This window comes from Topomyia yanbarensis, chromosome 2, assembly GCF_030247195.1.
Source record: "Topomyia yanbarensis strain Yona2022 chromosome 2, ASM3024719v1, whole genome shotgun sequence".
In the NCBI taxonomy this organism is placed as follows: Eukaryota; Metazoa; Arthropoda; class Insecta; order Diptera; family Culicidae; genus Topomyia; species Topomyia yanbarensis.
The window spans coordinates 248,580,835-248,593,877 of NC_080671.1; the positions used below are offsets into that span (position 1 = coordinate 248,580,835).

The 13,043-nt window shown below is 39.8% G+C and overlaps 1 protein-coding gene across 1 annotated transcript in view; it reads right to left on the bottom strand.

The window, feature by feature from the left end:
- Nucleotides 1-1,709: 1,709 nt before the first annotated feature.
- LOC131683055 (cAMP-dependent protein kinase catalytic subunit 1) overlaps nucleotides 1,710-13,043 on the bottom strand; it is a 121,074-nt gene continuing 109,740 nt past the window's right edge. The window contains exon 2 of the mRNA XM_058964869.1: nucleotides 1,710-2,054. The gene's annotated coding sequence lies outside the window, so the exon portion shown is untranslated. The remainder of the gene's footprint in view (nucleotides 2,055-13,043) is intronic.

The window sequence follows — 13,043 nt, forward strand, 5'->3', positions numbered from 1 at the left end:
CGCTCCACTACTCTCCCCACTGGGGGGAGACCTCATCAAACCAACTTTAGCAAAGGGGTTCGGCACCTTTGTTTGCCAGAGCTCTGCAGTAACATGGTAAGGGAAGCTTACTGTGGGAGTTACCCAGGTACCCCACAGGCTCCGTTAACGATCGAGCATCTTTTTCGCCCCCTCGATCACTCATCCCTCGGCACGGGTCGCTTCACGCCTTGGACTTGGGGTTATGACCTATTTTGCTTTACATGGTGACCGCGGCCCAGATAATCATAACCATCCTCCTTTACCAGGGCTTTGGACCTGTAGCTCTGGTTCTCAATAGTCCCAAGCACGTAGGTTATTACAGACATGCTACTATTGAGTTCCGTCATTCGCTAGCGGAGTTACATAACATCTCTGTCGAATGAGCCAACAAACGCGGAACCTACAGTACGAACATCACACGCGCAACTCGAAGTGTTGCCAATCCACATCTGAGCCGTACTACGAAATCGAAACCTCTGCCGTCTTAAGCAGGACCACTCAGCGTCCCAGTACATGATTCTTCCTGATGAAGGCTACCCGAGTCTGTAATCTATACCGTTGATCTTCCGATGCTTGAAACTGAAAGTTTATAATTTTCTCATCCCTGTCATCTTTGTCCACCCTCCCTCCCTTGACTCTTACACCCAGAAGTAAAACCCCTATCCCCCCCCCCCAAATATCTTCGCGTTCTCGTTGAAAATGCCCAACTCCACTACCACATAAAACTAGCTCTAATTAATCTCCCCGAATCTTCACAAAATTCAATCGCGCCCTTTAGTTATTCCTACTTTTAAGATAGTTGTAAAGTTGACCCCATTAGTTAAAAATTATTTGCTCCAATAATAATCCCCTGCTTAAAAAGTCAAACCATATTGCCATAAAACTAAATTACCCCCTACTCGATCAGAATGAAATAACAAGATTATAACAGAATGCAAGTTTCGTAATATATTGTGTTATAAATAAGGTCTCGTTAGTAGTTAAAATAACAGAAATTTATAACAAGTAACAAAACAAGATATAGTTTTGAAATCTTTTTGTTATGTGTTTCTGATGGGGTATTCCAACGAATATTAAATTATCTCCTTGCGAATAGTATAAGATAGCTATAAAATCTCCTTAGTTTCATTAAAAAAATCAATATGTAATCCCCTAGTTTTAAGTACTAATTTAAAATGTAGAACAAAACAAAATTGGCACCTTTAAGCTAACGCAAACGTGCCTTATCAAATAAAGGAATTGAATAAAAAAAAATCTAAGATTGCCATCAACCGGAGTTACGGATTGAAGAGTGCTGTCACGTGCAGCACAATTTCCATTTTAACTGATACCACCATGACTTTCATCATATTACATGATTTCTTTTTAAGTTGTTGGTATGTGTACAATTAGTAGTCATCAGCAGAGATTTATTACGAAGAATACACACACACACACACATATATATATATATATATATATATATATATATATATATATATATATATATATATATATATATATATATATATATATATATATATATATATATATATATATATATATATATATATATATATATATATATATATATATATATATATATATATATATATATATATATATATATATATATATATATATATATATATATATATATATATATATATATATATATGCAACTATCAATAATTGAACTAAACAACACATAGTATTCTATAGCTACGTGAGTTTATACACAATCTTATTATATTTTCATTACTGAATAAAGAAAGTCCCCTATATTGCCATCGATAATACGGTGTATAAAATTATTTACTTTAGATCATGTTTGTTGAGTTGCTAGGACTAAGTTTGATATCTGTTCAATGTACTAGTGTGAAATAATATTGTAACTATCGTTCAAATTACATGATTTATGTCATATGTGTTTTTGTGTTTTCTTTCAATCAATCTGATGCTATATGTATATGTCAAGCATAGCGAACGTCCTATTCATCGAAAAAGCCTTTTCATCCATCAAAGAACAATTCTCAGCATTTTAAGGAATATTTCTGAAAATAGAGATATAAAAAAATATTGGTTATTGATCGGATTCATGAGAAACTTGTGCTTGAGTTCATATAATAAGGAAGTGTGGATATTTCAGTAATTCTTGTAATACAGTGGAAATTGAAATGTACTTTTATGTTCACATGTACTGGCGAATTTACTTAAAAATCAGACTTAATCCACCTAACAGTGAGATGAAGCATTTCTTGCACATATCACTGCTCGATCATTCATTAGTTTCATGTGAAGTTACTAGAAGTTATTGGTTGGGGATTATCTGGCCGCCAGATGGCGCTTCGGAACAAACTGTGTTTTCTTCCTATATCGTTGAAAGTCACAGCAACGCGCGATGGGTATTAGCTAGTAAATCATAAAATTAGTAGAATGAATAATGTAAATGAAACAATTAAATAAATCAAATTAGTTCTACTTATTAAACGAAATATTAGTTATTATAAAACTACAAGGGACAGCCCTATGGGGTTGTACGAATTGCAGACGTAGGACTGCAATACGTGAAATATTTAATTTCTTATTACATTTGGATTAATAATTAATCATTCTTTCTACAGTTCACTTCATGAATCAAACCGTCTTGCTCATCAGGTCATTTTATTTACAATGAGCGATCGAATCCGATTAAAGAAAGCAGACAGAAAACTGCGATGGAAAACCGAACTAGTATCTGGAACTGGTTTAAAATTTGAAAAAGTTTTCTATTGTTACCGCATACAACCAGGCCGATGCTTAAAAATCATGTTTTAGACAATACAGTAACAGTTCTTGTATAGGACAAGCTTTATAGTTTTATTTTGCCGTTATTGTAATTTTCCTAAAGTACACATAAATGTAGTGGTCTTAATCATATATCGAAGCAAAACATATACAAGAATTGAAAATAGTTTTATGCATGGACTTAGATGAATTTTTGCAGCAATTTTTTGAGTGACAGTGCATCCATTCATAAATAGGCTTTATAGTATAGTAGTACCTATGTATTGGTAGAATCAAAACGGGATAGGTTGAGTGGAAATGAATCTCGTGGAATCAATAAATTGATGAAACGTAAATAATAAACCTTCGTTGCACTTTCTTCAATCCATTCGCGTGAATTTGTTGCTAAGAAAGTTTTCGTCCCCTTAACCTGTCATGGAGGCGACAAAGCAAAGAAAAACCGAAAGCTTTCGCTTCGCGCAACAAAAGCTCAGATTTCTATCATACACGCAACTCTTGGATATGCCTACGCATTCGCCTCAAACAATAAACTCAAGCGAACGGTGTACCGTGCTTGAATCAAAAAGCTGTGCCAGTGCATCGTGTCCGTACACGAATGGAAGATACGCACCAAGCAAAATGAGTCAACGCTGGTGATGATGAGTGGTGCGAAAGAGACAACTAGTACCACGACGCTAGCCTCTGCTGCACTGGCTGTGGGAGCATGCAGCGCAGCGCTCTGCTCTGCCTGCTGTCCAAGAGTTAACTGAGCTTGCCCGACCAAATCTGCTCTTTAAATAGTCGATGGTGACGTCATCCATAGAAGCGTTGCGCGTTAGATACATAAATCTGTCGTGCCAGACTAGGGAAGCGCAGCCTTCTGTGTGCAAATGCGTAGTATTTTAACTATGTTGAACATTATTTAAAATTTTAATGCCATGCTATCAAAAATCTTTGGGTTTATCTACTGGAATCTATTCTTAGAAGTATTTCTGAGCTATATGCGCAAAACAAAATTGAAAATTTACCGTAAGATGGCTGAATTATAAGCGTTTAAAATTGGACCTTTTCGTTACATACCATTTTTGTTGAAGCAATTTCATACCATTTTTGTTGAATTTGCAACGTGCACCCCCATATCGAAAACAAAGACGTAGTCCTACGTCAAAAAAGTTTAAAAATAAATAGCATAGATTAAAGTGATTCGAGTTAAAAATCGGATGCAATGAATAAAATGAATGAATGTTTGCTATATTCCGGTCATCAATAGAGCTGAAAGTTTTTTTTTAATTTTTTAGTGTTTTACAAACGCGATTCATTCTATTTTTATTTTATCTGTTCACCTTGTTAATCGGTCGTACGAGTGCATTGAAATTTCGTTTTTATCAAGCACGACTATATCTTTTTTTTACAATGGAGAAGACGTTTACGTACTAACCCAGTACACGTGCTATTGACTGCTCGCACAAAGAATGAGTCTCTATAATGCGTTGTGTTAAGCCGTGGTAAGATAAAGTTCCTGGTCCGTGTACTACCAACCGGATTTAGTTTAGCTGATAGATAATCAGGGCCTTGGTGAACTATTTTGTGTAGTGTAAGACAGTATCGTACCTTGAGAAAAACATAGAAAGGGCATCCGAGCAATTGGCCATGGAGATGAGAAACACTTGAAAACCTCGGTATATTGAATACCCAACGAATGCATCCATTGAGCGCAATTTTTAATCTATTCAAAGCGGCGGCAGGGGCATTCGCTGTTAACTCAATGCCATTGGTTAGATGCGGGAGTACAAGGGATTTGAAAAGCTTTATTTTGACCGCAATTGGTACCATACTTGCTGTAAGTCTAAGATGGCCTATACCAGCATAGATTTTTGCACACTGCCCATTAATATGATCTTCCCATTCTAGGTTTTGTTGGAAAACAATACCCAAATTTGAAACCTTTTCGACGTAGACAAGAACTTCGTTATTGAAAATGATATCCGGTAATTGCGGGCGTTGCTGACGTCTCGTAATAAACATTATTTTTGATTTAGTAGTATTTGTTCGCGCCTCTGTTCATAATCGAGCAGAATCTCCAACCGGTAAGAACATTCCAGAATAAACTGTCAGATATTTGACTCGCATACAACAGTAGCAACAGCAGCAGGCGCGGTAATACATCATCGTCAGTGAGCGAATGTTCCATGCGTTTCTAGAACGCGTGGCGTGTAATATAAATACACGCGTTCTGCGCATCGCAGCAACCAGTTTTATTTCAACAAGTAAAGTGTTAAGTGCAGCCAGTATTATTCCAACAAGTAAAGTGTGAAGTAGAAGTGAAGAGTGAAAATAAAAGAGTAAAGTGTGAAGTGCAAAAAGTGTTTAGAAGTTAGAAGCAGCCTACACCGAGTTTACTAGCAATCATCAGCGAATCATTGAAAGTATTCCTGCAGCCAAAAGGAAGGAACACAGTCAGCGCTATCTGCAATTTGAGGATCTTCACGACAGTGTATCCATTTTGCTCGAAACATGGCTCGAGGAAATTTCCAAGACACCACTAATTCCGCCACCTTCACAGTCCATCGTCAATCAGCAGCTGGTGATTGTCCAACAGCCTCTCCCACGTGCTATACCTACGTTCGATGGAAAATATGAGCACTGGGAGAGATTCAAGATGATGTTCCGTGATGTGGTGGATCAATCCAACGAATCCAACCGCATCAAACTGTATCATCTTGAAAAATCACTCATCGGAGATGCTGCAGGTATAATAGACGCAAAAACTATCAGCGATGGAAACTATGAGCGGGGATGGCAGCTGCTCGAGGAACGCTTCGAAGATAAAAGACGCATAGTTCATCTACACATTGGAGGTCTCATTAACACGAAGAAGTTGTCCAAGGGGAGCTACGATGAATTGCGAACGCTCGTCGAGTCTTTTGTCAGCCATGTGGAGAACCTCAAATTTCTTGGCCAGGATTTCACTGGAGTTTCAGAACAGATGCTGATTTATATACTGGTTAGAGCGCTGGATGACGAAATCAAGATACACTGGGAGTCAACAAACAAGCGTGGGGAACTGCCTACCTATGACGAAACCATTGCTTTCCTGAAACACCGTGTCTACGTACTAGAGCGATGCCAAAACCAATCACAACGCAACGAATTTTCCATCAAGCCACAGCATGTCAATCCCGTACCACAAACCACCAAGACATCATTCCACAGAGCCTACACAGCTACAACTCAGCCAAAACAAGGACCTCGGTGTGACTTCTGTGAGTGCAATCATTTTAACTTCAAGTGTCCGTCATTCAGAAAGTTATCGATCAGCCAGCGTTTCGCAATGGTGAGGAGGAAAAATATTTGTTTTAACTGCCTCCGAGTTGGACACCGATCGATACAATGCCACTCCACTAAGTCATGTTTCAAATGCCAAAAGAAACACCATACCATGTTGCACTATGAAACTCCGTTGCAGAATGTTGCGTCACAGGGAAGTTTTGTGAGTCAGCCAACAAACTCGTCGATAGCACGTGAATCGATCAGCAGTGAACGATTTGGTAATGAGCCATCTTCGCACAACCACTCCCAGTTACAGAAAACTCCTATGCTTCTTACGGCCGTCGTCAATGTGCGAGATCGCAAAGGAGGAGTTATTTCTTGCCGCGCTTTGTTGGACAACGGTTCCACGGTAAATTTAATTTCCGAATCAATGACGAACCGTTTAGGTCTGGAAAGAAAACCAGTATGCATCCCTATTACTGGCATAGGAGAATCAAAAACGTATGCTTGTAACTGATCACTATCGTTTGCCCGGCGAGGGCAATTGGCTCCGGAAGAATTGCGGACTGTCTTCCCTAACTGCAGAACTAACCGAAAATATTTTGTGAAAAAGGCTCTGGCAGTAAAGATTTTAAACAAATATGTTCATACATGCATAATAAGACAAGGCCATTTTATTCATTTAATATTTTAATAAGAAATTTTGTTTTTTTAGGAAGAAAAAGAATAAAAGGAAAAGATTTACACGCGCTTACGGTTTCTGTGCCATTACTTCCGGCCTCAATATTCCTCCAATGTCGGTGGAGTAGCAAACGGCGTCTCCATCTGCTTGTCACGACGATTGCTCGATTTGGCGCAACATAAATCAAACCGCCCTCCAGCGGCAGCAGCTACAGCAGCAGAAATCTTTCCTCGATGTTGGTCGCAGGATCGATTGTTTCGTCGTCGACGAAAGAAACCGGTCGGGCTAGGTCCACACCCGGATTGGGCCAACTGGTCGACTTTGTAAAGCTGGGGCCACCGTGCACACAATCGAACTCTCCCAGTGCAGGGTTGTCGGTCGGTCGGCTTCTGCTTTCACGTGTCACTTTTGTCACTGGAATGATTATTTTAATTTTAATATGCACACTTTATATTTCTTAACTTTTGTTACGAAAATGAGGCCTGATCCATCGCTTCCATCCGTATTTATCTTTATTGATGTCCTGAATGTGAAAGTCGGTGCCGAATGACAGGAGAATATCCGTTGCGATTATGGCGTCAAGGGGTATGGTAACATTTTATAGCAAGTTCAAATTTGATTTTAAATTCAATAATAGGGTATATTCATAGTCTTAAGTAATTTAATATAAATTTAATTCATTTGTTTTAATTCATTTGCGTTTATTTAATGGGACAAATTCTGACACCATGTTGGAATAGGAAATGTTAATATTAGTGTTTAAGCTAGTTTAATACTATAAATAATTTTATGTTTAGCTAAGGAATAGAGGATAAGATTCATCAATAGATTTATTTACATGTATTTTTAATCCAATTGTGCACGTATATATTGGAAGCAGTTAATGTAACCGGACTCGGAGGTTACAATCCTCCCGGAGTCGGGATGAAAAAAACAAGGTTTTTTTTTTAATGACTCATTGGCATGGGCCTACTTCCCCTAAAGTTTCCAATTAATTTGAAACAATGATTTTTCCGTAGCACGGAGCTCTTTTCTTCCAGATCATTATGGGATTCTTATGCGGTGAGACTCGCCATGCCGAAGCAATAATTGTTTTATAGATTAAGCAAAAAAAAATAAGTAATAATATTTGTAATCTTTAATCTCGAAACAGATATAGAGATTGACCTTAACTATGGGCCTACTTCCTTCGGAGATACTAGTTAATTTGAAACAATGATTTTTCCCGTTAGGGAGCTCTTTTCTTCCAATTTATGTGAATCTCCAACGGTGAGACTCGCCATGCCTCAGCCTACTTTTGTGATTTTGGTCATATTTGGAAATGTGAATTAGCTATCTCAGGGTCCGTCAGAAAAAATAAGCATTTGCCATCCCCATGCTCTTCCAGAATAAAAAGTCAACAGCTGCCGCCCAGACAAAATAGGTTATGTAATTCGTAGAAGACAAGACAAAACTCTAATACCGTCTTTCTTCTATCCCGATACTGTCTAAAGCCATTCGCCAAAGACAAAAACAAATTTAATAACAATTGTTTCTCTTCCTTTCCTTCCCTTTACATACTCTCATTCATGTCTTTCACAATCATACTCTTTCTCATTCTTCCTCGATCAGTCTACCCACTAACCATTTGCATCGCTCATTCATACACTATCATTCATGCAAGCTTCCCTTCTGATTCATGATTTCCACTCACACACTTATGCACAAATATCTTAATAATTTCTAGGGCGCCCTAATTTATAAGTCAGATTAAGTTTGCGGTTTTATGTTGCACCATCTGATGAACATATGGTACCGCTATTAACTGCTTTACCCTATTTCATTTAGAGGAAAACATCGAAAATATTCGAGGGGTTTAGCGTTCTTGAAATTTGGGAAATTATACCACCTGGGTGCTTATGGGATTACTTTTGTGCCACCCGTTAGGTCAACTGCTTGAGCTGTCAACAAGCTGAGCTGTCAACAAACATATGTTATTTAAAGGCGAGGATGACTGTGCTTGTTTATTTCAGGTAAGATGCAGGAAATTTTGTTTATTTATTGATGTTTAAATGCTTTAATCTACATTTTCAGGTAAAGCCAAAAAAAACCATCGCACAATGTATGCTGCTGGCCATCTCAATTACCAAATCAGCTCATTGAAAGGTATGCTAATTTTTTTTATTTTATAATTTTTCATGTTCTGTTTATCTTTTCAGGTCACCTTCCAGCTTCGATGCAGAACAAACAAAATACACAGCTAAATAAAGTGAAATAATGCAAAGTTTGTGTTTTATTCAGCCTGGTTTTAAGTGCTTTGCTGGCCAGATACCCAGTTTTTTTCCGGAAAGATCTTCCAGTTCATATGAACTCGTTCCTATTTTGGAAACTATTTTACATGGGAGATATTGCTGCCCATATTTTGCGTTATAGTACTCTCCCGCGTTTGAAAGTTTCATGTTCCTTCTAAAGACTAATTGGCCGGCCGTAAATGCTTTGGCAAATTGCCGGTGCCGAAGATTATATTGTTTACGAGAAGATTCATGGGCTTTGGTCAGATTTTGGATGACCTTTTCGTAAATACTTGTAAACCTTTGTTTTCGTCTAGTTTCTCTCACTTCGTCGGCCAAAATTTGATCATGCCGGAAAAGGCGATGGTCTGAACCATCCTCCGATAATTCTTGACCGTGTGTTATGTAGTACGGTGTAAACCCTGTGGACGAGTGTATACTTGTGTTGAGTATAAGCTCAATTTCCGAGAGCTTAGTGTCCCACAAGCGTTGATCGTCTTTAACGTAGGTGCGTATAGCGGCGTTTATAGTCCGGTTTACGCGCTCAACTGGGTTCGCTTGGGAATGGTACCTGGAGTTCAACCAATGGGTAATTCCGAAGCGATCCAGCATCGTCTTAAACTCTTTGGAGGTAAACGTACTGCCGTTGTCTGTAATGATAATTGCCGGGACAGAGTTCCGAAAGAACCACTGGTCTCGGAGCACATTACACATCAACGAGCTTTCAATTTTCCTCATGGGGTGAATCATCACCCATTTAGAAAAATAATCCGTCGCCACTAGCATATGCTGGTGACCTTTGCGACTACGGGGAAGCGGACCAATGAAATCTATTGAAATGATTTGCCATGGACGGGATGCTTCCCGAATCTTTCCCATTTCTGGTACGACCGGTACATAAGAGGGTTTCACCTCCTTACATGTTTGGAAACCTTGAACAAACGCACGTATAGTTGCGGCCATTTTTGGCCAATAGTAGCGCTTCTGAATACGGTTCAACGTTTTCTTGAACCCGATATGAAGAACATTATCATGGTTTTCTATGAGAATAGAGGGTATGGTGTTAGGTTTGGGAACTTGTTTCCATTCAAACCGACTGTCAAATGGCTCGCTTTTCGCAGTCACAAATTTTAACAATTGGCCTTCATCTATCTTGAAGTCGACGAACTGATCGGGTTGCTTTAATACCTTCTCTATTAGCTTCGAGTGCCACGACGGAGTAGGTGAATCTTGGACAACAGCAGTACTACGTGATAGGGCGTCTGGGACAACATTGTCTTTACCCTTTCTGTGCACCACCGTCATATCATACTGCTGCAGGTCCAAGCTCCATCTACTGCAGCGTGACCCTACTTTCCACTTAGTTTTCAAAATGTGGGTTAGCGCAGATGAATCAGTGACTAAGGTAAAGTGATACCCCTCAATGTAGCATCTGAATGCATCTATGGCTAATAAGGCGGCCAAAGCCTCCTTCTCAGCAGCATGGTAATTTCTCTGCGGAGTCGAAAGTTTGTGAGAGAAATAGGAGATTACTTTCTCTTCTCCCTCCTGTTCTTGAGTAAGGATGCCAGCAACAGCTACGTCACTGGCATCAGTTTGAATTGTGAACTGTTTAGTGAAATTTGGGCTACCAAGAATGGGAGTTGTAATTAATAACTCTTTAATGGCACAGAACGCCTTTTCAGCGTCATCGGTCCAACATATTTTCTTGGTTTTTGTTTTTAACAAATCGGTAAGGGCAGACGTAACTTCACTAAACTGGGGAATAAAACGCCGATAATAATTTGCCATTCCTAAGAATCTCCTAAGTTTGGTAACAGTGTCTGGTCTTGCGTACTCTACGATCGGCCTGATTTTATCCGGGTTCGTACGTAGTCCTTCTGTACCTAGGAGATATCCAAAGAATGGTATTTCTGACACCCCAAATTGGGATTTTTCCAAGTTTATAGATAAATTTGCTTGTGTTAGGCGTCGTGCGATCTCACGGAGCAATTGCACGTGCTGCTCGAATGTCTCCGTTACCACGACTATATCGTCGAGGTAAACGAAGACATATGGCTCTAATTCTCCATGACCGAGGACACGATCCATTAGTCTGGCTAGTGTTGCCGGACTGTTCACCAGACCAAAGGGCATGCGAGTGTACTGATACAACCCCTTGCCTTGTACACTGAATGCGGTGTATTTGCGAGAGGCAGGATCCAGTGAAATTTGCAAGAAAGCTTCTGAAAGGTCAATGGTAGATAAATACCTCGCTTTTGGAAGCTGTCCTAAAATGCGACAGGGGTGAGGCAAGGGGTACGCATCTCGTACAGTGCGCTCGTTAATTTTTCGCGCGTCAAGGCACAGTCTCACCTTATTCGGTTTGATCACCGGCACGCAATTTAACGACCAGTCCGAATTACTTGGTTCGATAATCCCGGACTTTAGTAACCTTTGTAATTCCACGGAAACTAACTGTTGTGTTTTCGGGGACATTACATAGGGAAATTGTCGAATGGGAGGTTTTTTCTTCCATTCTTCTTGCAGTTCGATTCTGTGTACCGTGAGAGGTGTCAACGATAGTTGCCCCTGTTTTGCTGGTAGGAAAAGTGTTTTCACTTGAGAGATAATTTTCCTTTCCTCGGCATTAAGAACCGTGGCTGGAGGAGGATGATTAACAGTCAAGGAAGTTTCCAATTGGCAACATTGTTGGATCGTGGGTTTTATTCTGAATTTTCTCCAGAAATCCATCCCGCATATACAATTGATAGCAAGGTCCGGAACCACCATCGTGGCTACGACTTTTACTTGACCGTTGAATGAAAATGGAAGGTAAAGTTGTCCTGAGATCACAAGCTGCTCCCCGCTCGCCGTGCGCAACAGAATTGGGTTTTGAAGAGGGGATAATTTGGGTGATTTCAAGTTTGAATACACCGTTTTATTGATAAGGGTGATGTTACTACCACTGTCTAATAACGCCTGAACATTATGCCCATATAAACTGATAGTAATATACGGTCGGTTATCGTTGTGGTATGGGTAAACGATTGAGAAAAGATATGGGTTCGTTGAATAAATGTTTTCAGTGGCTTGTTCAAAATATGGTGAAACAGATGGTTTATTACGCGCATTTAAGTATTCAGCGGACGGCGGTTTTCGCTCGCTGAACCGTAGTTTTTTGTACAATATGGACAATTATTTGATGGGTATCCGCGAAAGCCGCAGTTCCCACAGAGCACGCCTTTAGGAAGTCTGCAAGTTGAAATACGATGTCCAAATATTCCACAATTTAAACAGTGAATTGCTGTCAAGGTGGTACCATGAGATGAGAGTCGACCATCATCCTCGCAGAAGTTCTATCCAGAATCAGCAATTTTAGCATGGAGATAGAATGCTTGGTCGTTTCCAAAGTAACGGAAGTGATTCCCACAACAAAGATCGATATATCCAATTGGCCGATACCAGCAGGTTTTCAAATGGCGGATCCGCAGTTCCATACGCCCAACCATATAGACATGCTTATCGGTGTATCCAAGTTTTTCCGTTTGCTAAAATCGGGATTTTTCCAAATGGCCGATGACCTTCCGGATCTTCGAGAGACCCATTTCGGATGGGTAGTCGCTGGAGATGTAGGAAATTCCTATTTGAGGCGCTCCACATCGAAGCTATCCATTCTTCCCATTGAGGACAACCGGTTTCCTAAGCGTGAACACCCTGATAATTCTGGGAATCCATCCCAGCCCGGGGGAGTATGTTCGCGCCTCTGTTCAGCGCTTCATAATCGAGCAGAATCTCCAACCGGTAAGAACATTCCAGACTAAAATGTCAGATATTTGACTCGCATACAACAGTAGCAACAGCAACAGGCGCGGTAATACATCATCGTCAGTGAGCGAATGTTCCACGCGTTTCTAGAACGCGTGGCGTGTAATATAAATACACGCGTTCTGCGCATCGCAGCAACCAGTTTTATTTCAACAAGTAAAGTGTGAAGTACAAGTGAAGAGTGAAAATAAAAGATTAAAGTGTGAAGTGCAAAAAGTGTTTTTCCTTCCAATAAATCACATCCAGTT